Below are 26407 nucleotides of genomic sequence, written 5' to 3'. Positions count from 1 at the left end.
TCTCAGAGGCACCCAGCTCTCCATTTTAATAGAGCGTTCGGTTCCATATTCAGCAGAAGCAGGTGATGTAATAAGGGAAGCAGTAACTGCTGAGAATGCACAGCTGCTCAGTGGGTCAGAGTATTCTGAATTGATACCATGCTCCATCACAGCGTCACAGAGACAACAACGATTCTAGAAACTAGATCACAGAAATGGAGCCTGGAGGTCAAACAATGGGGTCAACACAATAAAGCATATCCAGCAAGATCACAAGTGTCCTCAGGGAATCTCAGAGAAGTATTCAATGGAACAATGGCGGTCAAGCCAAGGAAGCAAACCCCGCTCTAGAGATGTTGAGGGGGCTGGTGCAGAGCCGACCCAGTTGGTCTGGAGAGCGGTCTAAGCATCTGTCATGCTGGGGGGGACCCTCCTGGAGAAGAGCTGCTAACGCTCTTTTTTTTTTTTTTTTAAAGCTATACTTTATTTTTTTATTTTATTTCCTTCTTGGCCACGCCATGCGGCATGCAGGATTTAGTTCCCAGACCAGGGATCCAACCCACGCCCCCTGCAGTGGAAGCAAGGAGTCTTAACCACTGGACTGCCAGGGGAGTCCCGAGCTGCCGGTGCACTTGCCCAGCTCTACCACGCCTCTTCCCCACCATCAACAGACAGCCCCACATTCACAGTGGTTCCCCACCTGGATCCAGACACAAAATGCCAATGCACAGAGATCATTTTTATAGACCTGGGCTCTCAGATATTTACTTGAGTCCACGTACATACTTTCCTTGCACACACATTTCCTTCTCCTCTGTTTTCCACAATCCCTCCTCCCATGTTTTCCATCATTTCTCTTCCACCTCCCCTTTTTCCAGTTTGAAGCCACTGCTGGCAATACCGCAATCTCTGGAAAGAGGCCAGGCATGACAGCACAGATCTCTGAGGCAGCACGGGATTGTGAAAGTCACCTCAAACTAGGATTCAGGAGATGCAGGTGACTGGCAGGGCTGTCAAGCAAGCCCACCGGCCAGTCTGACATACAACCAGAGGCAAAGAAGCTTTTCTGTACTGCGGAAAGGCTACAAAAACTCTGGCCAGACACACAAATGGATGCACGACGGTTTAGACAAAAGAAACTGACTGGGGAAAACTGTTGGGCAGGGATGGGGGGCGGGGGAGGGAAGAGTATGAAAGGAACTAAGTTCCAGTTGGCTTTTGCCAATTTTACCCCCAAAGAAATTTGATTAAAACTAAATGAAGGTTTCTGGCAGTAGATATCCAAATAGTTTCCCTGCTCACCTGTTTCAGAGTGAAATTATCTGGGGCTGAGGCGAACAGGGAGCAATTACATCAATAAATATGTTGTCTGCATTTAAAAAAAAGTAAAATTCCCCAAACAAACCCAAACCCACCGTAGATAAAAACCCACAATAGACTGTTTAGAAAAATTATGCTTTAGATACACTGATCTTAAAAAAAAAAAAAAAAAATCTAAAGAACAGGCTGTTCTGTAGAACAGCTCGAGTTTCTGCCTGTGCTTTCATTTTAGAAAACAAATGCTCATAGACTCCACAGGGGGAGGAGTTAACACAGGGATTCAAACTCACAGAAAATGGCCACCGGGTTTTAGAAACCTGAACGCAACAAACAGGGGCACTCTGGGGACCTTCTGGGAACACAGGGCACTTACCTTTCACAGGAGTCATTGTCTAGAGACAGATATAACCTCTTTTTCCGACCAGCAACATAAATCATGGCCTCCGAAGTATTTGTTTGCTGAACGCCACAATGACTAATCACCCGACTTTTATTTTCCTCCCTGAGTCAGGAAACCTCATGGGGGGAAAAATAGGTCATTTTTAATGGAAGGTAGCTGCTAGGATTGGATGTAAGACTCCCGTTTAAGCTTCATAAAAGAGAAAAAATTAAAGGCCTCGAAAAGTATTTCCTAAAATAGAGAGACGCGCAAATCATCTTATTGCAAACGCCTATCATTAAATAGAAAAGAAAGTCTTAACACAGATCATTCGAACATGGTACAAAGCTCCTGAGTGATTTCCTGAAAAAACGTCAAACAACAAAGATGAATATTAAGAATATTAAATAAACAACAAAACAAGGTAAGAACTCACTTCGTAGTGCATATTCATTTAGAGAAAATAACGTTCTCCCAGGTAATTTCTGAGAGAATATTTCACTCTTTTTCTGTGCAAAAAGTCAACTTGCAGGGTACAGGGGCTAAAGAAACTCCAGAATTGCTAGACCTTGACAGGAAAAACTTTAAAGGTCAGGTTTTTTTTTTTTTTTTTTTTTTTTTTTTAACCTGATTTAACACAGCACCCGGGGTAGGCCAGTTCTCTAACATCTGAGTAAAACCCCATTCGGGGCTTCATTTCACTGCCACGTCATCACTTTTTCCATGTATCCCAGCGCCTTCTGCTTCCTCAAAGTGGTCCTCCCACCCCTTCCCGTTTTAAAGCAAAGGTGGAACGTGCATTAGTGCAAAGGAAAGGGCAGAACACACGACACGAGGAATCTGCAGCAGGCACCCGGGACGCAGCCGTGACTGCCTACTGCCACTCGCATGAGCACCAAGGGCCACCCGAGACCTTGGCACCCCTGCTCTCCGAGTTCGGGTCAAGGACCACAAGACCAGAATAAATAGGTCTACGCAGGGACAGACCAGAATGCCGAGTAGGTTTTGAAAACAGAAAGTCCTCACTTTGGTCTAGAAGTGAATCAGCATTCTATCAGAACTAATCAGAAATCTCCATGCTTGCATGAAAAATGCTTCTACGTTTGGGGAGACTGATTCTGAACGCCAGTCTCTCTTGCCTGGTAAGATAATAAATTCAGCTTTGTTTTTTACTGAATCGCTGCTCTTATTATCTAGTGGTAATCAACCCTGCAAATAATCAGAAGTTGTTCTAACACACGAACAGGAAAACTAACACAAACAAAACGGGACCTAGAAACAACATCCAACTCACAAAGCAGGAAGTGGCAGCTCCTATCTCTCTCACCTGGCACAGAGCCGGCCTTCAGGGGTTACTGAAATAACCCCAGGATGCCCCTGTAGCATTTGTACAGCCACTGGATTTCTCATGACAACAGGGCACCCTGCGATGAACACGCACATAGGCATGGCCAGCAACATGGGGTGTGCAAGCTGGGTCTTCCTCTTCATACTCCCTGAGAAAATGTTTCATTCCTCTCGAAACTACATTATGGTAGACCTTAGCGATTTTCATTTAAATGAGAGAGGGAAAATGCTTTAAAAAACAGGAGACAGCCTTCTGCCTCTCCCAGATCAAAAAGAAGTGTTCTTCATTACCTTAGCTGACAAGAATCCAAGGGCTTCGATGGGACGGAAAGTGTGCACTGTAGTGTCCTTTTAGCAATGTCTGTGAGAAGCCCAGCAGGCATGATAGGCTGCTCTCCCCAACAGAATAGTCATAGAGTGCCGGTGCCTCCTTAGGCTTTGCTTACTGACTGCCGCCTCCTGCTCTCCTGATAATCTGCCTTAGGACAGGACCTACCTGTTTCTGCAGACAGCATACCAGACGGGCAAGGGACACTGGCTTCTGTTCCCCGTTTGCCACTAGCGGTGTGACCCTGAGCAAATCCTATGACTTCCCTGCACTTCCGTTCCCTTATGTGGAATGCGAAGAGGTTGGGCTAGTTTATTTCTAAGGCTCTTCCTAGCCATAAAATTTCAAACCGTGATTCCCTACCTCCCATTTTGTCACCTTTTGATTGATTCCCAGCCAGTAAAAATCCTTATTTCCTCCAAAGCGGACAATCTCTCTCACTCTTAAATTCATGCACTTTCCTCAAAAGCGTATGGGGTAAAGGCAGAACCTGAGGTCTGGCCAGTACTAGTATCCCTTCGAGGACAGTCGGAAGAAGCTCTGCAATCCGGGACCCCTGGCATGCCTCAGACATGGAGTTACCATATGCTCGCTTCAGCACCTCTGCTTAGGGGCCTTTGCCATCATTGAGCCAAACCTTCTCCAGTTACAGCTGAGGAAATCAAGCCAGCAAAGTTACATGCCTTTCTTTCCCAAGGTTGCACAGTGGGTCACGGGAAGAACTGCCAAGCCTCCAGACCGGTCTCGTACACGGTGGTCTTTTGACCTCTCCCCAGACCCCCTCTGCAGGGCTCTGGGCTCCTTCCCTCACCCCCTGTAGACTTCCTCAGGGTCTCACAGGGTAATCAACAAACGCTTATTGTGCACCTCCGGGCAATCCCCTAAGGAACTGTTTTAAACTTTCAAAGTGACAGAGCACTCTGGGAACACTCAGCCCCACACAGGGACAGGGATAGCTATAGCAAGACACAAATCTTGATCTTATCAGTGCAGAAATCCATTGGTGTCTTCACTCTAAAAGAAAAGCCTGCAGCAGCACTTGGATGGTAGATAAGAATAGGTGACAAAGATAGGGAGGGCCCACGAGGGTGGAGTCCTGATCTGATACCTGGCACACAGTTCATATTTGTTGAACTAACTCAAGTTTGCACATTACCTTTGTCCATTTGCTTCTTGTCAAAAATTCTGAGGTTACTGTAATACCAGGGACAAGGGTCTCTAAGCCACAATCAGGAACAATGATCTATTTCATACTCTCAGTATGTGGCTGGGGAAACTACCCGGGGTGTGGAGAGAGGAGGCTGGACTTTGGAGCCAGATAAGAGCCCAGGGTGTGAAAATCTCATCTCTACAACATCTGCCACATTACAGAACCTCTTTGCCTCAATTTCTACCACACCAGGTTATTTGGAGATTGTAATAAGATGGCTGAGATAAGGCACGTAAGGTATAGAATGGACTTCATGAAATTCAGTTCTGTCTTCTCTCCTCAAGGGCTATGGGTATAGACGGAGAAACCCTGATTCTAGGCAAGGCTCCAGGACATTGGCATCCTGCTCCAAAAGAAGCAAACCATCAATGGAATGCCAACAGTTATAAAATGACTCAGTATAGTTTTTTAATAAACATATCCCCATTGAGTCATCTGATTTGTAAATTACGTACAAGGAACGTAAAGCGCAATTTACCATACACAAGTCAAATATGTTTTATATTCTCCATACATAGCTTAACATCAAGCATGTATATATGTCTCAATCCTTTCCTGTGAATAAGCAAAGAAGAGAGCTGGGACTAGGAGGTGAAAAAAGGATAAATTATTCTCTCATCTATAAAATGAGGTTGGGAACAACGTGAACTAAAAATTATATGATTCCAAGATGCGGAGAACAAAGGATATATAATGACACAGATGTTTATCAACCAGAAGACACAGAGTCAGATAGACAAATGCATCAAAATATTTTAATGGCTAGGAGGTGAAAAAAGGATAAATTATTCTCTCATCTATAAAATGAGGTTGGGAACAACGTGAACTAAAAATTATATGATTCCAAGATGCGGAGAACAAAGGATATATAATGACACAGATGTTTATCAACCAGAAGACACAGAGTCAGATAGACAAATGCATCAAAATATTTTAATGGCGTGATTGTGCACTGTTACTGCCATTAAATATATTATTGGTAACAACATTTAAAGTTACACTGGTTTTGCCAACTCTGGGCATAGCGACAGGGTGTCACCACTTACTCTGCAGGGAAAAGAAGATGATTTGGGGGCTGTATGTCACCCAGTACTGCCGCGGATATACCGCGGATGGCGATAGTGCGGTGCGATAAGACCACCGTTCCTTGACATCTGGGATCCATGTGTGTTTATCTCATTGCAAATATAATCCGTAAACATGAATAACACAAATATAAGAATTTTGAGCACAGGCATATCTCTACGAAATTGAAATCAGCCTATCAAGTCTCAGGTTTACACCCTTCCTCTGCTTCCTAGAAACTGGCATTTGTTAACCTTCATCACAGCGGTGCTTGTTTAAAATGAAGATTCTCAGGGGTCCCACCTGAAATTTACTGAATTCGAATCTCTGTGCTAGGGACCTGGGAACCTACATTTTAATAAATTCCCCAAGGGGATTCTTATCCGTACGAAATTGCTGGTCACTTGAACTCTCACAGGATAGGTTAGCTATCGTGGGAGGTATGTTCTTTCCATGACAAAACTAACACACTAAAATAAATCATAAAGATAAGCCTTTGGGTATAGATGAATATTATGCAAAAATATATATACCTAAAAAAAGTTGTAAGGGGAAGGGAATCAGCATTTATTAATTGCCTACTACGGTATAGATCCTGACCAAATTATATATTACTCAATCTTCAAAATAATCCTATTTGAGTTATGGATGGAAAAAGTTAGGCTTAGAGAGTAACTTTTCTGAAGTCACAACCCTGGAAAATGGCCCAGCTAGGTTGTGAAACTAGATTTATCTAACCCCAGCCTTCTCATTCCATTGTACTAAGCTCATATGCCCATGAAAACACACACACACACACACACACACACACACACACTCTCTCTCTCTCTCTCTCTCTCTCTCTGTCTCATGTCATACAACAGCCATATGGTAAAAGGCAAAATACAAATTTAATTACTGTTAGAAACCTTTGCGTCAACAGAAATGTAGTTTTTAAAGAGCTTTCTATCAACGGATCGTCTTTGGTCGATCTGTTGACAACAGAATAAAGTGGATGACTACCATTAAAACCACATTTAACAGCCTGAATTTTAGTAATCAGAAATGTGTTTTGGGGCTTGCAAGGATCAAATTTAACAGTGACTCTTAATTTGCACAAGCTACAAATTTTTTGCAAATGAAACCACTTGATATTCATTCTGCAAGGAAAACACCAACAAAGGAAAGGAAAACACCAACAAATGTGTGATCTACCACTTGTCAAACCAATGGCCCTCCTGGGCCTCATCCCGCCTCCTCCTGCGTCTAACACTCCAGGCTCCCTCCTCTGGGAAACACCCTTCTTCTGGCTTCTGGAGCCCTCTTCTCTTGTTCTTCCTCACTCTCTTGCCAGACTTTTCTCTAGGTCCTCCCTAGGTCCTTCTTTTCTCATAAGGCTCCACCCTCAAGCTTTGCCTCCCTATAGTCTCCCACCGGAAAAATCTCTTCTCTCACCTCTCGACTTTTTCTCACAACCCAGTGTCTCCCAAACTAGCCCTGGCCTTCCTCCAGGGTACAAAGTCCCTGATCGTCTGGGGGACATCATACTTCAACACTTCAAACTCAGCCCCTCACCTCCTTCCAAGTATCTTCATGGGTACTGCTGCTTTGGAAATCTCAATGTCAACTTTAGCTATTTCATCTCTACTCAGATTTCCAATTGAGTAGATTGGAAATCAGATGTCAGATTGTGTCAGTTTTTCCCTTTGCGTCTGTTCCTTTCCTGTTTCACTGCTATCACCCATTTCCGGTCTTCCCTGAGTTCCCCCCAACCCTGTCTTTTCCTTGGTGGACGGTGGTACTTGTCTTAACTGGTCTCCCTGTCTCTGGTTTCTGCCCTGCCTTTCCTTCCGATCTCATAGTAGGTACTCGATAAATATTTGCTGTGACATTTATAGAATTCCTAGAAGTTTGCAAAGTACATTCATACTCAACATCTCCTTTGTTCCATTTGGAGCTTAAGTTTATTACAAGTAGCATTCAAGGCTTACAATCTGATTTCTGTTACTTAATGCAATCATTGGTGCTACCTCTAACTCTGTACCTTGTAAATTAAAGTATCTCTTAAATTGCTTTACTTCTGAACATTCAGTGTCTTGTGTGGCCTACAAGCTAAAAGAGGAGAGCATTTCAAGTCAAAGAAAGCCCCCTTGCCAAACTGCTTTTTCCTCTGCCGATAGGTTAAGTGGACAAAGAAAAGGCCTCTATGTAAAGGTGACAGTAACAGCAGAATCAAAAAATTAAAAGAAATTCCTTTCTGAAGATTTTAAAAAAGATTTTCCTACTTATCCAGTTGGAATCCTATTTATGGGTTAATCTCCAACATCCTTGCAGCCAATATTCTAGCACGTTAACAGAAAAATTCTAATAGTCGAACGATAATTCCTTGCTAAGAGAATGCGCATGACCATTATCATGACTGTAAAAACATAGTCATATGTTTGGTCTTGAATACCCAAGTAAGTGCCTTGTAGGAGCTCAATAAACATTTGTTGAATGAACAAATAAACAAATGAATTCAGAGAAGCCCTTTACTATTGTTTATAAATTGAAAGCGTATGTATTCACAGGTGGATGGAAATGTATGTCAAATTTGAATAAAATGAAAACTTGCATTGAAGGGCCAGAACTATGATGTATCAACTACTCTGGTCTCTTCCGGATCCGCTCCAACTGACTGCCGGGGAAGCAGGTGAAGGGGAGAGGAGCTAATATCAGGCATTGCCCACCTGACTCCACCTCTCTGGAGTTAAGGTTATAAGCTCCTAGAGGGCAAGCACTTTCCCTTGAACTTCATGGTCCTAGCATTGTGCTTTACATACCGAATGTGCATCCTAAGTGTGGTCTGAGATACAAAGCACTCTATGACCGGCCTGCATTTTCACATTTCAATCCTTCACATCTCTTCTTCCTTATTTCACAGGGGTATTGTGAGGAGTGAGTAAAAACACAGCACTTAAAGCCCTTAACACACTGCCTTGCACTCACACACAGAAGTGCTTGATAAATGGTAGTTGTTATTATCACTATCTGGGGCCCTCTCTATACCTCAAAGGTGAAGTTTAGTGTTCTGGGCTGTCAATACTCATCTGTGCAAACAGTGTGTGTCCCGGGGGAGGGCTCTTCACGCTTGTATCCTCAGCGCCTAGCACGGTGGTCACCCTGCAGCAGGCCCAGAAGCTGACTGTATGACTGAGCAATCGAGATGCGAGCTCCAGGCCTGTCCCCACCCAGCCCACTGGGTCTCTCTGAAAAGTCATTTAACCTCTCTGGGCCTCAGTGACGTCGGTGGGTCCTTCCGGCCTGAAGAAGAGACCTACAGAAGCTCCCACGACAGTCACTGGCAGAACTGGAATGAGAAGCCCTTAGTTCCCCCTTCATGTCTCCTTAACAACAGCTCGCCTAAATGTCACTGTCACTTTGTAATCCCCAAACCTGGTGGATCGCTGGCAACAAATCATAAGCTCCTTGGGAGTGGTTCAGTCCCTCAGAAAAAAAATTTCCTATTTCATGTAGGGTACGGAGAGATGCAAATTCAGTTACCTCAGTTAGAACAGAGCAGGCTTAACAGAGTTAGTTTCTCGTGCTTTGGAAGAAATCACTTGGAAATCCTTGGTTCTGAGTCCTCCATCTCCACCACATCGAGATCTAAAACGAAGAAAAAGAGCAGTGTCCCATAACTGGGTGCCAGGACTGAATATATCAGCAACAAAAGTGATTGCAATTAGCCTGTGTACTGAACACCTACTGTAAGTAAAGCACTGGGCAAAGTGACTGACACACGCGACTTCATATAGTCCTCACAGGAGAAATTCCCCCATTTTTACAGCTACGTAAAGAGGCTCTGAAAGGTCACGGAATCTGTTCAAGGTCACAGAGCTAGTTTATGTTAGACCTGGGACTTAAATGCAGGTTCAACTGATTCCAAATCCTGGGTTATGAACCTGTTAGTCAGGGATTAGAAACTTTTTGACAGTGACCCACCGTTTTTAAAAATCATGTTATATAAGCTGAAACCCCAAAGCCTAAAAAACAATGCTTACTCTTATTATGTGCAATGCACTCCGATATTTTCTAGTCTATTCTATTATTTTTTATATTGCATTATATATTCTATATCTTCAAAAAAATCCGGTAGTAACCCACTAAACTAATTTCACAATCTCCTAATGGGTCTCTACTCTTGTTGGAAAAACACTACACTCAGAGATAGTACCTCACCAGAAGTTTCTCTGAAACGGCGGACTTAATCCTCCTATGCTTTTTAACCATGAGAACCTGACCGAGCAGTTGAGCTTCATAATTAGGAGAAAACTCTTTAACCTTTAAAATATGTATGAAGCACCGTAATACGTATCATCCATAATGGATCCTTAGAAGAGATATTCAATTTGGGCCAAAGTCCAGAATGGAATTAGTCACTTACCTATAGCAGAGGAGTTATAAAGTGGCACCGCGGACAGACTAAAATCTCAGGTGATTTATAATATACCCTGCAAAGAAGTGGCTAACAGCGGGCGGTCGTGTTGTACCAATAGAAGAGACCTAACTACTGCCGAAGTAGGAGGCTGAGATTGCAAGCCCCTGGGGGCAGGGCCCTGCCTTTGCACGTCCCCTTCAATTCCAGGGGCTCTGGTGTTCGACCAAGTAAATGCTCAGGTTCCCGATGGGTCAGGACCGGGGTCCAAGTCGCAGTCCGGGAGAGGGGAGATGCGGCTGTTAGCGCAGTTCCCGAGCCTGCTGGACCGGCGCCCGTCACGTCCCCAGCCCTTGGGTGTGCATCTGTCCCCGGCCCCCCGCCTTCCAGCACAGCCGCGCAGATGGGCCACTCGCTGCGGCGTAACGTGCCCGACCCTGCGGCTGGACCCCCTCCCCCAGGGCGCGGGCCCGGGCGTCCCGGCACCTGCGGGCGCCGGGTCGCCCTAGCAGCTCGGCTCTCCGACGTCCGCGGAGCTCCCAGCCCCGCGCCAGCGTTTCCCGGCCGGGTTTCGAGGCTCCCTCCTGGGAGAAGAGGGGTCGGGCCGGCCGCGTCTCGCCCACCCGTCCCGCATACGGCCCCTGCGGTGGCACTTACAGGGCTCGGCCGCTGCCCCGCGAGCGCGTTCCCCGGGGGTCCATGGCGCTTCCGGACCCGCGAGTCAGGCCGCGGCGTCTCGCAGCACCGCCCAGAAAATGGACGCCGGCGGCTCGGCTCGGCCGGCCCGGCCCGCCCCCGGCGCGGGGTTGGGGACGCAGCCTGGCCGGGAAGAGGGCTCCCCGGCCTTAGCCGCGGGCCGGATGTCGGAGCATCAACGCGCCCAGGACCCGGCCTCGGGAGGACACGGCGGGGCCGCGGCGGAGGGACGCACCACGGCCCCGCGAGGCCTCAGACCCAACCTGGGTGCGACTGGGGGCGGGGTGGGGGGAACCCACGACGGCCCCAGACGCCAGGAAGGGAGCAGCGGCCTCCGCCTCCCTCTCATCGGGGGAGAACACAATTCAGAACCTGCCGCGAGGGCAGCCGAGTTGGGGCGTCTACGGCCACAGAGCCTAGCCACTATCAGAACCAGGCCTGGCTCCGCAGAGGGGACCCTGGATTCTGCACCCAGATCCCAGAGAACATCCAACCCTTGCACATTTAAAAGAGGCAGGCTTCAGAGAAGTCAACTGCAGTTTTAATTTAAATTCTCGGGAATCGAGTGTCACCTGCGCTTTCCCACGGCTGACAGGAGAGGCCTAGATTGATTTTCCTAACGTGCTATAAAAGCTAGTTCACGCAAAAGACCCGGGCCTCTTCCTTAAATAAAGCGCACTGACTGCCTGCTAGGATCTCTCGTCCAAGATTCAGGGACTGCTCATTGAGAAAGTATTTACTGAGGCCTGCCACAAACTCGCCTTGCGGAGGAGCTAACAGTCTAGTGCTCTAATGTGCAGGTTTTGTTTGCTTGTTTTCTACAAAACCATCCATGTTCCCTGCGTTTTGGTAGTATGAGTCTTATTTTAAAATTTTCTTTTGAAAAGATTCATTCCCAGGTTACAATTTATAAAGGATAAGAAGTAGGTTCTTTGCACGCCTTACATCCTGTTTTTAGCTTGGAATACAGTGTACACAATTCTGCATCCTAGTTCCTGATCACGTTTTAAGATTGTGATCATTCTGATGAATAAAGGAGATTCCATTATTGTATACAAAGCAGTTAAAACATTTTAATAATCACAGAGAAATATACTGACTTAAAGTCAAATTAAAGCATCATGTAATTTAAAAATAAAGACAGGGTTTTGAAGGTTGATAGATTGGGCAACCTGCACACACATGTACACGAGCAGGTCGCAATCTCCTCAAAGCCAAGTGCCCTTTATTCTTTCTCCGTGGGCCACGTTCAGAAAGAGCTATTCCACTAAACTGCATTTATTAACTAATGATTCATCTTCGTACTTAAAAAAAACCAACAATCCTGCAATGTTTTTGTATACGTAATTGCCAATCAGAGCTACAAAACCTGAGCGAACACGTTGTTAATCATGGATTCCAAACTAAGGAAATCTGTGGTCTGATTGCAAGTTTATATGTTTCCACTGAGGCTTTTGGGAAAACTAAGGCATGGGGATTAGGAACTTCTAGCTGGGAAGTGCCAGTATGAGGTGCTGTTCTCTGTGCTGCCCAGCGATTGGAAGGTGGGAGGTGGTAGAGTGAGGCAATTTGGCCTTTGGATTCTGCCTGCCTGGGTTTAAAGCCCAGCTTTGTCAATTACAAGGCTACTCACTGTGTGACTTTAGGCAAGTTACTTAACCTCCCTGAGCCTTGGCTTGCTCATCTGTAAAATGGGGCTGATTTTCATATTACGCTTATCTCGTAGGGCTTTTTGACAGTTAAATGGGATAACACGCGTGAAGCATCTGCATACGGCTGTCGGTGCTTGAGGTCAAGTATTCAGAGTTCTAAGTTCCTACCATCCAAGCAGTAAGAATCGTAGTTCCCGTATGTAAAGCAACTTTTATACCATGGAAATTTTCCATGGGTAGGCTGCCAGGGTCACATGGTGAGTGACATAAAGGGATTTTAAATATAGGTCTGACTTCACAGTCCACTTTCTGTGCTGCTAACATGTTCCAGGTGGTACCTTGGTCAGATGCTGTCAACAGCTTGTTAAGGGTGAAATCGGCTCTGGCTTTCCTAAGAGGCTTAGCAAGTGAATGGCTCCTTACATCCACTTGGGAATTCATAAACAGTGGCATTTCTTTCTCACTAGGGCCAAATGTTTCTCCAAAAGCGAGTAGATTTCCCCTAAATTGTTATTAATAACTAAAATATCACGGCAACAGTTTTAAACACCACAGCCTAAAACTTACATAATCAGACTGTCCTTCAAAATTTTCCACCCTTCCTCATAACCGGTCACAGATTCTCTCTCTTAATCATTCTTCTTAGTATGGGGAATTATCTGGAAATTTCCAAGAACGTCCCAACTTGTCATAATTTTATTCTTTTCTGTAAAAATTTATTCCTTTCAAAACAACTAAATGTGATATATTTTCATATCCTTATAATATTTTTCATTTCAATGCATTTGCAAATAAGAAAAAAATATCCTAAGACTTTTAAGCTTCTCTCCTCTCTTAAATTTCTACTAGTTCTTCAACATCTCCCCAGCATGGCTCCTGATCCTTTTCTAGCGGCCTTTTCTAGGAAGCTGTCCTTGATTTGTACCTCATTTCATTTAATCCCCACATGATCTCTGTTATGTTACAACTGCCTGTTTCAGCTTTCTGATTGAAGACTCTTGGCCAATTTATTTAGTGCCCCCCTTCTTTCTCTTTTTTAAGGTTTCAATGTTATCATTATATAGAAAACAGTCTAAGGTGTGTCCCTTTGAAACCCACTTGCTTCCTTTGTTTCCCACCATGGGTTAGGAATCTGTAACTCATTCCGCCTCGCATTCTTCACACACTATTAATTTAATTTATTGTTTTACTTCTCTCTTCCCCTCATCCTGGGTACTCACTCACCAAGTTCTGTCGCTTGGCTTCCTCTTATATGGTTGCTTCTCTCTTTCCCTTTAAGCATTTTAAGAAAGTCCCTGTCCAAATCATCTTCTCTGATCTCCACCGCATTCCTGAAAAGCCTCCTGTGATGTCGTGTTGAGAAGTCTACCAAGGGCCTTGCAGAGGCAGTGGGTAGAATGCGGGTGGCAGCTTCCCGCCCCTGGGAGCCAGGCAGGAAGTAGTAGGAACTGGGGTCTACAGGATCATTCATGTCCCACCTAAATGGGGAATGGGGTTGTCACTACCCAGCCCCAGACCAATTGTTGCCAGGTGGGAATGCCAGATCTGCAGAATTTTCCAATGAAGCCCAAATCAGGATTTTTATATAAAATATAGTCTGTATCTTGATCGGGTCTCTAGCTGTAATGACCAATTTACAGAAAGTCTCTGAGACACAGGAACGTGTAAAGCAGTTGGGGGGTGGTGGTGGGATGAACTGGGAGATTGGGATTGACATATATACACTAATATGTATAAAATAGATAACTAATAAGAACCTGCTGTATAAAAAATAAGTAAAATTAAATTTAAAAACAAAAAAAACAGCACCAAGGAATGTCATCTGAAACTTCCAATTTGAGGAAACTCTATGAGTCAAATTGTTTCTTCAACAAAATTTTTATGACAGTAGCAAGGATGAAAGAAAGAGGGGGAAGGAAACCTATAGATGAAGTGAAATTTAAGGGAATATTAATTGCATTGTATGGACCTTATTTGGAATTGTGCTTTGAACAAGTTTTTTTTTTTTTTTTTTTTTTTTTCAAATGACCTAACTGGACAAATCTGAATGCTGACTATGATATTTGAAGTTATTAAAGAATTCTTGTTATTTGTTGGTGTGATAATGATGCTGTGGTTCTTTTTCTTTTTCTTCCTTTTTTTTTTTTTTTTTTATATAAGCAAGTGTGTACATGTCAATCCCAAACTCCGTAACTCTCCCTACCCCAACCCTTCCTCCCTGGTAACCGTAAGTTCTGAGTCTGTTTCTGTTTTGTAAATAAGTTCATTTGTAAAGCGATATCATGTGGTTATTTTTCTTTCTTACTAATCGACATTTTTTTAATGTATTTTTTTTAGGATTCCATATTTTTAAAACTTTTTATTTAGAACTATTTCAAAGTTATAGAAGAGTTGCAAGAATAGTACCAAAAAATTATATACACTCCAATCATATCTTTTTAGCTATTTTTTTTTCTTGAATCATTTGTAAGTTGCAAACATTCTCTTCCACACCTAAATAGTTTAGCATTTATTTCCTCAAAAAAAAAAAAAAAAAAAGCGTCTTCTCTTAGTATCCTTGTCTTTTAGAGAATCATACTAAAATATTTAGCAATAAAGCGATATGATCTGGGATTTGCTTTAAAATAATACAGGAGAGGATTTACATGAAACAAGATTGGCCAGCCATTGAGAATGGTTGAAGCTGGGCGAGGACTGTACAGGGGTTCATTAAACTAGTTTTTTCATATTGTATGCGTGTTTAAGATTTTCATAATAAAGTTTTAAAAGATTATGTTAATGAAAGACTTTACAATGATATAAAATGCTTACGATATGATATTAAGTAAATAAAAAGAAGATACAAAATTGTCTATATTATCTCAACTATTAAAAAAATCGCCAGGCATAGATAAAGGACTGAAGGAATGCACGCCAAAATGTTAACATTCCAAATTATTTCAAAGTAAATATATACTACTTTTATAATTACAAGTAAAAAATACAATTCAAAAAATAGAAAACAAAGTTGGCAATGGATTCAATTAAAATTCTTGTTAGAAGTCAAACAAAGTACATATATGGGTTGGACTGACCAATGGTCCCCCGGCTTGCAGCTTTTGACTTAGAAAATGGGTCCACAAACTACGTCCGTCCTACAGGCCAATTTCGCCTGCCACCTGTTTTTGTACAGCCTTCAAGCTGAGGATGGTTTTGACATCTTTAGATGACTGAAAAAAAAATTCAATAGTAAAATAATATATCATGACATGAAAATTACATGAAATTCAAATTTCATTGTCCATAAGTGAAATTTTATTGGGACACAGGCACGGCCAATCATTTCTGTATCTATGGCACTATGTGTGTATATATATATATAAAATATATATAATTATTATTATACTTCGTATTATATATTAGTATGTTTTTAATTTCATCAATAAAGAGTTCATAGAAATTTGTTTTCTTTGTTGTTATATAAATACCTACATATCATCCTCAGTTTTGCCTTGATCCACAGAGCCTAAAATATTTACTATCTGGCCCTTTACGGAAAAAGTCTGCCAACCTCTGGCTTAGAACTGGGCTTCCCATGTGACCTAAAAGCAGCTTGGTTTAGCAGAAAGTGCACTGGACTGGGAGTTAGGCGTGGCCACTTAACTCTCTGAGTGACCTGGAGAAATCACAACTTCTCTGGGCCACAGTTCCCTCAATGACAGAATAAAGTGAGTCTAAGTTTCACACAGCAACTGAAGTCTGTGCTTCACGTTCCCGTAAGAGCTAAGCAAGAAGTACAGGATGATGGCAGCATTACGTGCTGGTGTGCCAGCAGGGGCGGTGCTCCTGGAGACCAAGGAATTCAAACAATCAGAATATCCACTGGGGATGGTTTACCGGGCACTCAGACCAGGGCCTGGAAAGGTGGGTGAAGAGCAAGGACGACAGGCTTTGGGGGCTCCAAAAGCAGAGCAGCACACCTGTGAGGGCAACATGACTTCGGGCAAAAGAGTTTCTAAAGTCTGCTGCTTAAAATGGGTATTTTGGGTCTATCTCCAGGCTGAGCTTTGTGGAAAACCAAAAGCATTTGGTCACAACCCATGTAAAAATCTGCTCATTTAAAGTTTAATCCAGATCTAGTCAAGTGACGGCAGCAGGGCTGGGGGGTGGTCTCTGGCATCCTCAGCATGTAGAAGAGGAGCCTTGGGATAGAGACTTCATAAGCTTCTGGGATAAATCACCCTTAAGGATGCCAATCTGCGGGCTTTTCATAACAGTCAACGTGGGACAGTTAAGCCCTAAGGCCAACATTGCGGCCGAAGCCAGACAGAACATGAGCGCACCCAGTCCTTACACAGCAGGCCCGCAGCCTGCATCTCAGGGGCTCTCCCAGCCTCCTTTTACTCGTTGCAACCCCTCCCACTCTTTTTCCCTTGTACCCCACGCCCCCAGCTTCAGGGTGCAGCACGGCAGCCTGCTTTCTGACTGCCTGCTTTGTTCCCTCTTTCTGATTTTCCGCACACCCCTCCCCGCCTCCTTGCTGCCCTCTCCCCACTTTGCCTCCGAGATGGCCCTTCCACAGTGTTTCCCCAATATCCTGCATTTTCTGATCTTTCAGTGATGACCCTCTCTCTCCCTACTAAAGGTCCCCTGCTTCCCTTCCACAGCTCAAGAAACAAGAGAAAAGGGGAAAAAATTACAAGGGCACTGCCCTTCTGGGATTTAACCACATTCTCAGCTGGTGGCTTTTGTTTTCTCGTCTCACTGACTTGTAAGGCCCTCGGGGCAGGGACTCTACGTCATGCTCGGTGCTGGGGAAGATGGGCAGGACTGTGAAGCCTTAATTAGAGTAAGGCCTCAGACAGGGTAGAAGATTTGAGCAGGCAAAAAAAAAAAAAAAAAAAAAGGAATTTCAAAATATCTATTTGGCAGCAATGACCACGGGGTAAGGAAGAGGTTTGTTTAATCATATAAAAAGAATCATGAAAGTCTTCACAGCATTTTATGAACGCAGAAAAAATATTTATAGTGGCATTTTAAAAACAAAACCGAACCAGAAAACAAACTTCCTCCACAGGCCAAATATAGTGACTGTAGACACAAATGCTAGTCTCGAACCCTGAACAGGAATAGCTGCAGAAGCAAGAAAGTCATTAAAGGAAAAGATGCAAAATGAATTACAAGATCAAAAGAGCCATTTTCTGGTCAATGAGATGTTTGGGCCATGGCAGTGCCATGCTGGGATCACCTAACAAAGACAAGGGCTTTGGCAATTGGTCTTTGATTTACCTGCTTCCCACAGAAGCAGAACGGCCAGCAGGGAGACCCCCACTGTCTGTCAGGGAAGGTAAAAAGGCAGAAGCATCTTGCCTGCATCACGAATTCAAATTTTTGCATTCAAGGCCTTCTCAACTTAACATCTGCTCATGAATGCGAAAGAGTGGCAGCCGTTATGGAGGTCACCTGCTAGGGCAGGCAGACCAGCTTGGAGAAGGGCAGCCAGACACACGGTGGCTTATTAGGAACCAAGACATTTTGGGAAGGTGATTGAGGATGAGACACAGAGTCCCAGGGAAGAACCATCTTCTCCATTGGTTGAGATGACCCCAAACTGAAGGCTAGCCTTCAGGAAACAGTATAAAAGGCCACTAAGAGAACAGCATGCCATTCATTTCTTTCTGGAACAGAGAGGATATACAATTGTACCTGTCCATACAACCCCCTAGCCTTGTGAAAGTGGACGTGAGCTTCACAGGGAATTTCGTGTCACATTTCCATTCTGCCTGGGTTGTAGTGGTGCCTGTCACACAGTAGATGCTCAACAAATATCTGAAGAAGTGAACTGAACAGTTGAAGCCCCTCCCCACTGATGGGCAATATTCTACTACAAAGAACTAGAACATTCTTCATGCAGTGGAATGTTTCGTGGCTAGTCAAAACCAAACAAAATGTAAGGAGTCAGCCAGGCCACTTCTAACTTGTGATAAGCAAAGCCCACCAAATTGTGAATCAGTGTTAGAAGGTGCTTCTGAAACACTGAGAAGACTTTGAAGGGTCTTATAGTTTCTAAGGTGTAGAGCAAACCTATCCCTTTGTTCTTGGAGCTTCATTAGCAGACGAACCTAAAAGGCATGAAAGAGTTCTGGTTCTGAAGAATTTCCTTAGTGTTATTTGTTCAAATAGAGAAAGAACACTCCAAGCAGTGAGGTCTTTAGAAAGCCACCAGCAGACAGAGTTCTGCAGAAACTGAAGTGTTTGAGGTGTCAAAGGTCAAAGACAATTTACTGGCAAGATGGGATAGACCCTTCCACCTCCTGCCTTTGAAAAAAAAAATTAAAGGAAGTGGCTCTCTCAATGTTTTGCCATGAATTGAAGTTCTGGAGTTCTTAAGAAAAATGAAGCAACAGGCTTCCCAGAAATTTCCTTGCTCGGGGATTCCTTTCTTCTGTGGATTTCTTGGGTTAGCACTGAATCTGTGCCCAAATTTCAATACCACCTAGGACTGCAAAGTCCAGAACTTCACTGCACGTTCTGAGACCGTGTTGCGGTGGGTCTGGGTCAAAGGAAGTGACTCTGCTGGCACTGAGTCCTGGGAATTTGACTAAAACCAGCCATGCGGGCCTGGCCCACCGTCTTGCTTCGCGGGCAGCTTACCTAAGTCAGGCTCAACGCACCAAGTCCTCAGAGCTGGCTCTCATATAATGGCAGTTACTCGTAGAAAGGAGTTTGTGGTCTGAGCATGAACACCCCTCTTCCTGGTAACACTCTCCATCAGCCCTCCACCTGTCTGGATCCATCTCACCACCCAGGTCTCCACCTAAATACCACTCCTCCGGAAGGCTTTCCCTGGCCAACCATTCTAAAGTGGCTCTCCGCCTCCCAACAACACACCCTTGTTTTTTTTAATTTTGTCTTCTCTTTCTCCTTTGCACTTGTCTTCTCCAATTAATTGTTTACATATTTATTTTTGTGCCCCTGGCCCCTACCACTCCACCACACTAGGCGTGGGTCTATGAGAGGCAGGCCCTGGTCTCTCTTGCTCATGACTGTATTTCTAGCCTCTGGAATATGCCTGGTATGTAGTACGTACTCAATATATTTGTTGAATGTTTAATTACCAAGAAAGCCATTAAGAACAGCATTTCCCTTGGAAGGGAGCTGCTAGAATGAACCATATGGTACCAGGGAACTCAAAGGCTTAGCGTATTAAAGAGAAGATCGTCTTTCTAGATCCATCTCCCCATATCAACCAGCCCTAAGACGTGGTCTGGGTACCCATTTCCTCTATGGGGGATCCATGGAAATTGCTGAGGTAGATCAACATCCCTCTAGTAGCAAGAGATGCCATCTTGGTAATCTCACTGAGTTAAGGTTTGGAAAAACAATTCCTATTCTCCGAAAAAAGAGTTGAGAATTTTAGACTACAAATCATTCAGGCAGAAAACCACAGATTTGCCCATTTTGTTTTGGTGAGAACAAGGCAGTTGTTTGCACATTCTTCCTGTCGCACCTGCTCTGGCCTGCCCAGTGTAAACACCTTAGCCAAAAAGTATAAATGGGTTAAGCACTGCCTTTTCAACAATGAGAAGGGATAAGTGCCATCCTCTACAATCGGCAGGAAATCCAATGATAATTGTAAGTGGGTAAGTTTAGAAAAGCTTTGTGCCTGGTGAAATATGAAGGCAAAGCATTAAGGCGAAATACAACAAAGTAATAAATAATAATTATTCTTCCACTCACTGGTCTATTAATTACAATGACAGTGGTACAGTATACTTCCCAACAGTCTTATTTGGCTTTCAAGCTCCTTGACTTGTGTTTAAAATTCTTTTAGGAGAGACCAAGAGCCACATAAATGAATAATGCCACAAAAAATCATGAGGTATGAAAATCTACAAGGTAACACAACCATGCTTGAGTTAAAAACAAAAGGATCGACATTTTACAGAGAAGAAATACACTGTTGAATCTCTCAGGCATTCAATTGTAGGGTAAAACAATTCCATTGAATCCATCTAATCTTGTGATTAAGATTCAAACGGGTTCAAAATGATTAATTTGTACCGGCCTATCAGAATAGAAGACATTGAGTTGTAATCTTTCCGAACAGCAATAGTGTTTTAATTACAAATGCTGGGCTCATTATTTGCTCAAGACCGAATGACAATTAGCTTGATCCTACTGCAACTGTTAATGCTACTGATACTAAAATAAACAGGCAATGCTGAATCAGGGTTCCGACATTTCCCTTCAGTTTACGATCCTCTGATTGATGCTATATGCAAAATGTACTTAGTCTTTTTAAGTCACAGGCAAGAAGGAAAATGGCTCCCAAACAGCAAAAAAAAAAAAAAAAAAAAGGTATTGCAGGAAGGATATTTCATGGCAAGCCCAGAGAGCAAAATCACTGTGAGATGAATCATGTTCTAATATAATTGAACCAGAGAAAAAACTCCAAGCAAAATATTTAAGTTGGCCTCAAAACAACAATACCACCACAACAACAAATCTTTAGTCCATTAGAGGTTTGATTTTATAGACAGTGCTTTGGAATATTAGGCAAACTGCTAAGATAAAGCAACTGTTTACACAGATGGTTGTGCAGCTCAATGTTCTACACACTGGAGCAAACCTCAGGGAGGTTTTGGGTTTGGCAGCACCTCCCTCCTAACACACCTACAAAGATGGTTGCCCAGAGGCTCCATGTGCACTTATAGTTGGGGCTGGGGTGGGCTTGGGTTTGGGTCCTTCTCTACTGAGAGCTCGGCGGTTACCAATGGAGGGATCAGGCAAAACAAAAGCATAAGCATTTTCTGATTCTCAGAATTTCTGAGATACCTATTGTTTCAGTGGCGCTGGTGAACTTGTGATAATGAAACTACACCTTTGCACACAAGCCTTGACCAGCATTCCGGAGCACATGACAAAGAAAACCTTAATTTTGAAAGTGCTGAACACAAAGGGGAAAAGAAAAAGCTCTTACTGTGCAAGGTTTCTATGTATAGAAATATGGCTTAATTTTTAAGGCTGGAAGACCGCATGTATAAACGTCTAAAACCAGTTCAGACTCTACATGAGAGGAAAAAGAACTGCAAAATTTTCATGAAACATTTTTTTTTAAAGACTATCTTTTGCATATCTGTTACTGCATTTTAAAATAAGATGTGGTTACTAAAGAAACAGGTTCTGGCCCAGTGTTAATTTGAAACTAAAATATATTTGAGAAGTTAAGCTCAAAGGAAAGAACCCATGAATTTATTTTGAAAAGTGCCAGAATTTGGTGCTTACAGAACCACAGCTGTATGGTTTGCAATGAACCATTCTAGGGACTCTGTTTCATTCAGTGAGGCTATTTTTCTTCTAACAGAGCCACCTATATTTAATATTTCCCCCTTTAAAATTGGAATTCCTCATCTCCCCAAATAATAGATATACAAATAATGCATTTATTCTTGTACATTATCTAAAATTGATTTTGGAAGCCTCTAAGTTTTTATTTTCATCTTTCATATAACACGTTTAAAGACCGCTTCTTAAAATTTAAATATTTTAAATGTTTCTTATTAAGCTTATTTGCGCTGTTCAAAATTATCTCCAGAAACCCATTTATTTTTAGTTTCAAGCTAAAATGGAGCTGAATCCACAGACTTTTCAAAAAATTCTTTTGTGGTCTAATGGCGCCACACCTATCATATATATGATTTTTTAGGAGGAATCACCTCACTTTTATAGCAGAATCATTTTATAAGTTCATAAAAGCTATATATTTGTATAGTATCTGAATAGTAAAGGCCATCCAACTGAATACCCTCCCCTCCCAATTACAACTGTCTTATTTAATTTGTTTTAAAAGTCATATTTTAATCTATTTAATGTTCTTGCTACATGGCTCAAAAAAAATCTATAAAACATGCAAATTTCAACCTACCTGTATGTATCACTTAATGCAGTGCTAGCATCACAAGACATTCAGCCATTTTTATGTAAAGCGATGGAGACCAACTGATTTCTCCGTCTTCTTGCTCTCAAGTTTTAGATGCAATTGTCACACACACACAAAACCATACGCAGAACAGCTTGAATGTACTGTGATCACGAGAACTGAATTTATCAACAGGAAAACAGGTTTGAAAAAAGAAGTTTCTCATCCAAGGTTTCTCTGAGGCTGCAACCAAGGAAGTAGCGTGTTGAATTTTTTTCCCTTCCTCCTCTGAGAGTTCAAAGCCTGGAGCTGACCACTGCAAAGGCCACTGTCACATCTGCTGAAAATCAAACCACTGATACCAGCACTGAAAATACAAATTTGAGAACCAAGTTGTTTGTACACCATGGAGTGCATAAGAGTTAAAAATAGATTCCACCTTGCCTCCTACCCGCATAATAAACATGTAAGTTTCAAGTGTTTAATTTGATATTCACATTAATTAACAATACAACATACATTATTTAAAAGACAGCAAATGCAAGAAGAAAGGGGAGACACCATCTGGTAGCAGAGTTTTGTTGTTGTTTTTGTTTTTAGGGTTTTTTTTTTTTTTTTGGCTTTGTTAGAAAAAAAAAGGTAAAATTCTATTTTGAATGTGATGAAAAGCAAACATCCAGAAGCAAATGAATCGGAGCTGAAAGGTGATGCTGAAATAGCTAAGGCTGTAATGAGGCAAAAACAAGTCTTCGCTACCAGATGATATGGCATCCCGAGCATTTACATACTCACATCTGAAATACTAGGCAACGTGTAATGAATTCTATACACAGCATGCACACACAGCACAAGCACGGCTAATCCTGCCTGCCATCTTAGGCTCGCAGAAGCAAGATACGCACTGCAGGCAGCACACGAGCACTGGGGAAGGAGGAGGCAAGGGACAGCTCACCTTAAATGCAGTGTCTGATTAATGTTGTAAGTGACATTGCATATCAGCCTCAGAGTCTTGGTTCAACTGGGTAGGAGGGAACAAAGAAAAATGTCATCAACTGGTGATGCAAGATGAGCCCAATCACTAAACACTGTTTAGCAAACTCCAAATTCTGCAACCAGACAGTAGAAGGCATTTCATACAGTTCAGCAGAGCTGCTGCACAATGAATGTGCCCTTCTGCTTCTGAGAATCAAACAATCCTTTTGCTAAGGAAGAAAATAAGCTGGAATGAATACTGTCATATCTTCTTCTTGAAGAAAGCTTTCAATACAGTATGTATCTGGTTCGGGATGCATTTTATAGACTGTTAATTTCATAGAATGGCTAGCAACAATGACAAACACAAACCTTTTAAGCTACTGCAAAGTAAAGAATAATATTATAAAGGGTGTAGCATTTCTAGATTATTTTTCAGAATCCTAAATGGTGCCGGCAGGCTTGTAGAAGAATGCATGATCAGCTGTCTGTATCCGTGCTATAACCTCTAACCACAAGCCGTGTAAATGTATTCTGCTAAATGTATCTGCAGTACAGAACAGCAGACACCTCCCCAGTCGGAATGGTATTAAAATGTGAATGAATTTGCTTAAACTTAAAAGCAGAATAAAAGCACTTACAGAAAAATAAACTGATGCTGAGTTCCTTTCGATGTATAGCTGACCATCACGAACGATAAAATAAAAGCTGTCCTTAGGACACTGACCTAAATAATGTTAAGTCTCGCAACAGCATACTGTACTTGCTCAGAACCTAGGAAATGCAGAATGATTTTCTCCTTCCTCCCCCTCCAAAAGCTAGAACGTAAAGTAACAAGCCATTAACAGAAATACCAAATGGCTTTGTGTATATATATTGTACATACTGTAAGGGAAGAAATGGTGTTGAGCTGACATGCAATGTTTCTTTGTTTTACTTTGAGGCTTAGCTACGCTCCCACGATGACATTGACATCATGGAGGTCAGGGCTGACACTGGGGTGCTATCTGTTTTATGAGTGAAATGTTTTCCGAAAATTAAATCTCATCTACTCAAACACTGAATTTCATGTCTTCTTCAATATCCCCTCCCTGCTGCCGCTGCTCAAGATTGATGGGCTTTACTTTGGCTGTATGTAATAAATTGGAATCACCTTCTGTAGAGACTCCAATACATAATCGTAGGAATTAATTTTTTAAACAAAAAACCTTCAAGAATTCTTATACATCCCCTTTCAATCTTTCCTATCAACACACACACACACACACACACACACGCGCGCGCGCGCGCGCGCACACACACACACAGACAAAGCTCAAATTGCAATGAAATGTTTAACATGTGGAACAAAAAATGTGGAAAGAGCTGCTTATTCAGGATTTTGAAGAAATGCCTAATAAGCAAAGACTGTTTTGCTACAAAACCAGTGTCACCATGTTCCCAAAGAGAGGAAAACAGCATAGCTTGCTAGGAAAATTTCCTCCAGATCCTGCTGGCAGGTAAAAATCAGAAAAGCATTTCATTTACCATGCTGTATAAAACATGAAGTCTTTTATTTTTAAGGAAATGGAACAGATTCTTTTCTACTCTTTCTTCAGCTACAAAGAAACCATACCCACCCCCAGCCTTAGATCCTGGACATAAGCCAACATTTTTAGAAAATGTTATGAGACTGATTTTGAATATATAATACGTACGTTTTTCTTCTTCTTATTTCTCCAAAAGTCTTTAATTGCCTATTGCATCACTAAATATGCTAATGTTAATTAATTTTAACACGTGCAAAAATGAATTAATCTTTTCTGGGGTTGCCTCTTTCTTCTATAAGAACTGGCTGCAAATAATCAGGTTAGCAAAACATTTAAGTTGCCCAGAATTTTTTTAAAGGAGAAAATGTATTTGAACATCTGAACTTAGGTACTAGGTTTCACAGCCGGATCTTTTGTTTCTAGCTCTCATTCTGTCTCCTTCCACCGAACCCAAGTGATTTTTTAGCTCAATGTATGGAAAGTATCCAGCCCACCTCTATCCCGTACACTTTAGAGTCTCTGAGCTGGGTTGTCCAGATGGTCGGTCATACCTGAACCACTCCGAGTCCTCTTCGCTTTGGAGCACATCTCTCTCCCACAACTATTCCAGAAATAAACGTGGCTTTAACGGAAACAGTAGCTCCTGGTCTAACCCCGATGGTGGACCCATCTTCCCCGCCCCCACCATCATTGCTCTATGAGCTCTGGTTAGCATTGACAGCGACAGAAAATTAGGATGGAGTATCCCTAGGCTAATTCCTCCTTTACCATGGAGGTTGAGAATTAGTGAGCTTATAACGCTCAGTTGCAAGGTACCAATTTAATATATGGTCGTCTATAAAGCGGGGTCCTTAAAGTGGGGTTGGAGGAGGTTGAAGTGAACACTTAGACATTTGATGCCCTTGGTGTCTGTCCAGATAGTCCTCATTAATAACACCTGAAAGCTAGACATTCACATTAAAATACAAATTATTATCATGCAAGCTAAAGATACACGATATGGAATCTACTCTGACCACATAGAATGAAGTCGCTGCCTCCTCTGCCTGAGATAATAAATGACAGTGACAAGGACAGTAATCCAGATCAGGCTCCCACAAGATGAGTGAATAGTGTTATGTCCGCTTTACAGGGGCAGGGTGGCGAATGCGGTCAGGTCCCTTACTGGTGCTTGTAAGTCGGATGCCAGGGCAAGTGGTTTCCAAACCTCCCAGTGGGGTTCTCTGTCTACCGTCTGTCAAATCGAGCCTAAAAGCCACGTATCGCTTTATTTTGTGATGTTCCAAAATATTCAACGAGCAAATGTGGCTCGTTGACCGAACCTGCTTGTATTAAACAAATTTGAGCTGTAGTTGAAAGCATTTAGATGCATGAGCTTGTTTAGACAGACATTCTCGACTAGTAAATCCTGTTTTGCACTTAAAAAAAAAAAACCATGCTCATGCCCAAATTACTTAAGTTTTGTCGTGATTACAAGTGGCAAGGGTATGCACTCATTTATGATTTTTAAAAATTGTGTGCTCATCAACCTCCTCAGGGCATAGGCACAAACGTTCATTTAACAGACAAATCCTTTTTCCGTGATGAAAATTTTAACCTGTTTTTGCCACTTTGATGAGTCAAGCACAAGGAA

The 26407-nt window shown here is 42.6% G+C and overlaps 1 protein-coding gene across 7 annotated transcripts in view; it reads right to left on the bottom strand.

Moving 5' to 3' along the window:
- ZBTB38 (zinc finger and BTB domain containing 38) overlaps positions 1-26407 on the bottom strand; it is a 75692-nt gene that overhangs the window by 32990 nt on the left and 16295 nt on the right. Inside the window, exons 1-4 of one of the 7 annotated variants that reach the window (XM_036850314.1) lie at positions 25326-25368; positions 23226-23291; positions 22280-22640; positions 9151-9255 (exon numbers count right to left, since the gene is read on the bottom strand). The gene's annotated coding sequence lies outside the window, so the exon portion shown is untranslated. Of the gene's footprint in view, positions 1-9150; positions 9256-10033; positions 10648-10681; positions 10987-15393; positions 15582-22279; positions 22641-23225; positions 23292-25268; positions 25284-25325; positions 25369-26407 lie in introns of those variants that run through there. The other 6 variants (XM_036850315.1, XM_036850317.1, XR_005019688.1 and 3 more) reach the window with 6 other exon arrangements.

This window comes from Balaenoptera musculus, chromosome 4 (assembly GCF_009873245.2).
Source record: "Balaenoptera musculus isolate JJ_BM4_2016_0621 chromosome 4, mBalMus1.pri.v3, whole genome shotgun sequence".
In the NCBI taxonomy this organism is placed as follows: Eukaryota; Metazoa; Chordata; class Mammalia; order Artiodactyla; family Balaenopteridae; genus Balaenoptera; species Balaenoptera musculus.
The sequence above is the reverse complement of the archived record's forward strand: the minus strand, read 5'-3'. Positions and strand labels throughout refer to the sequence as shown.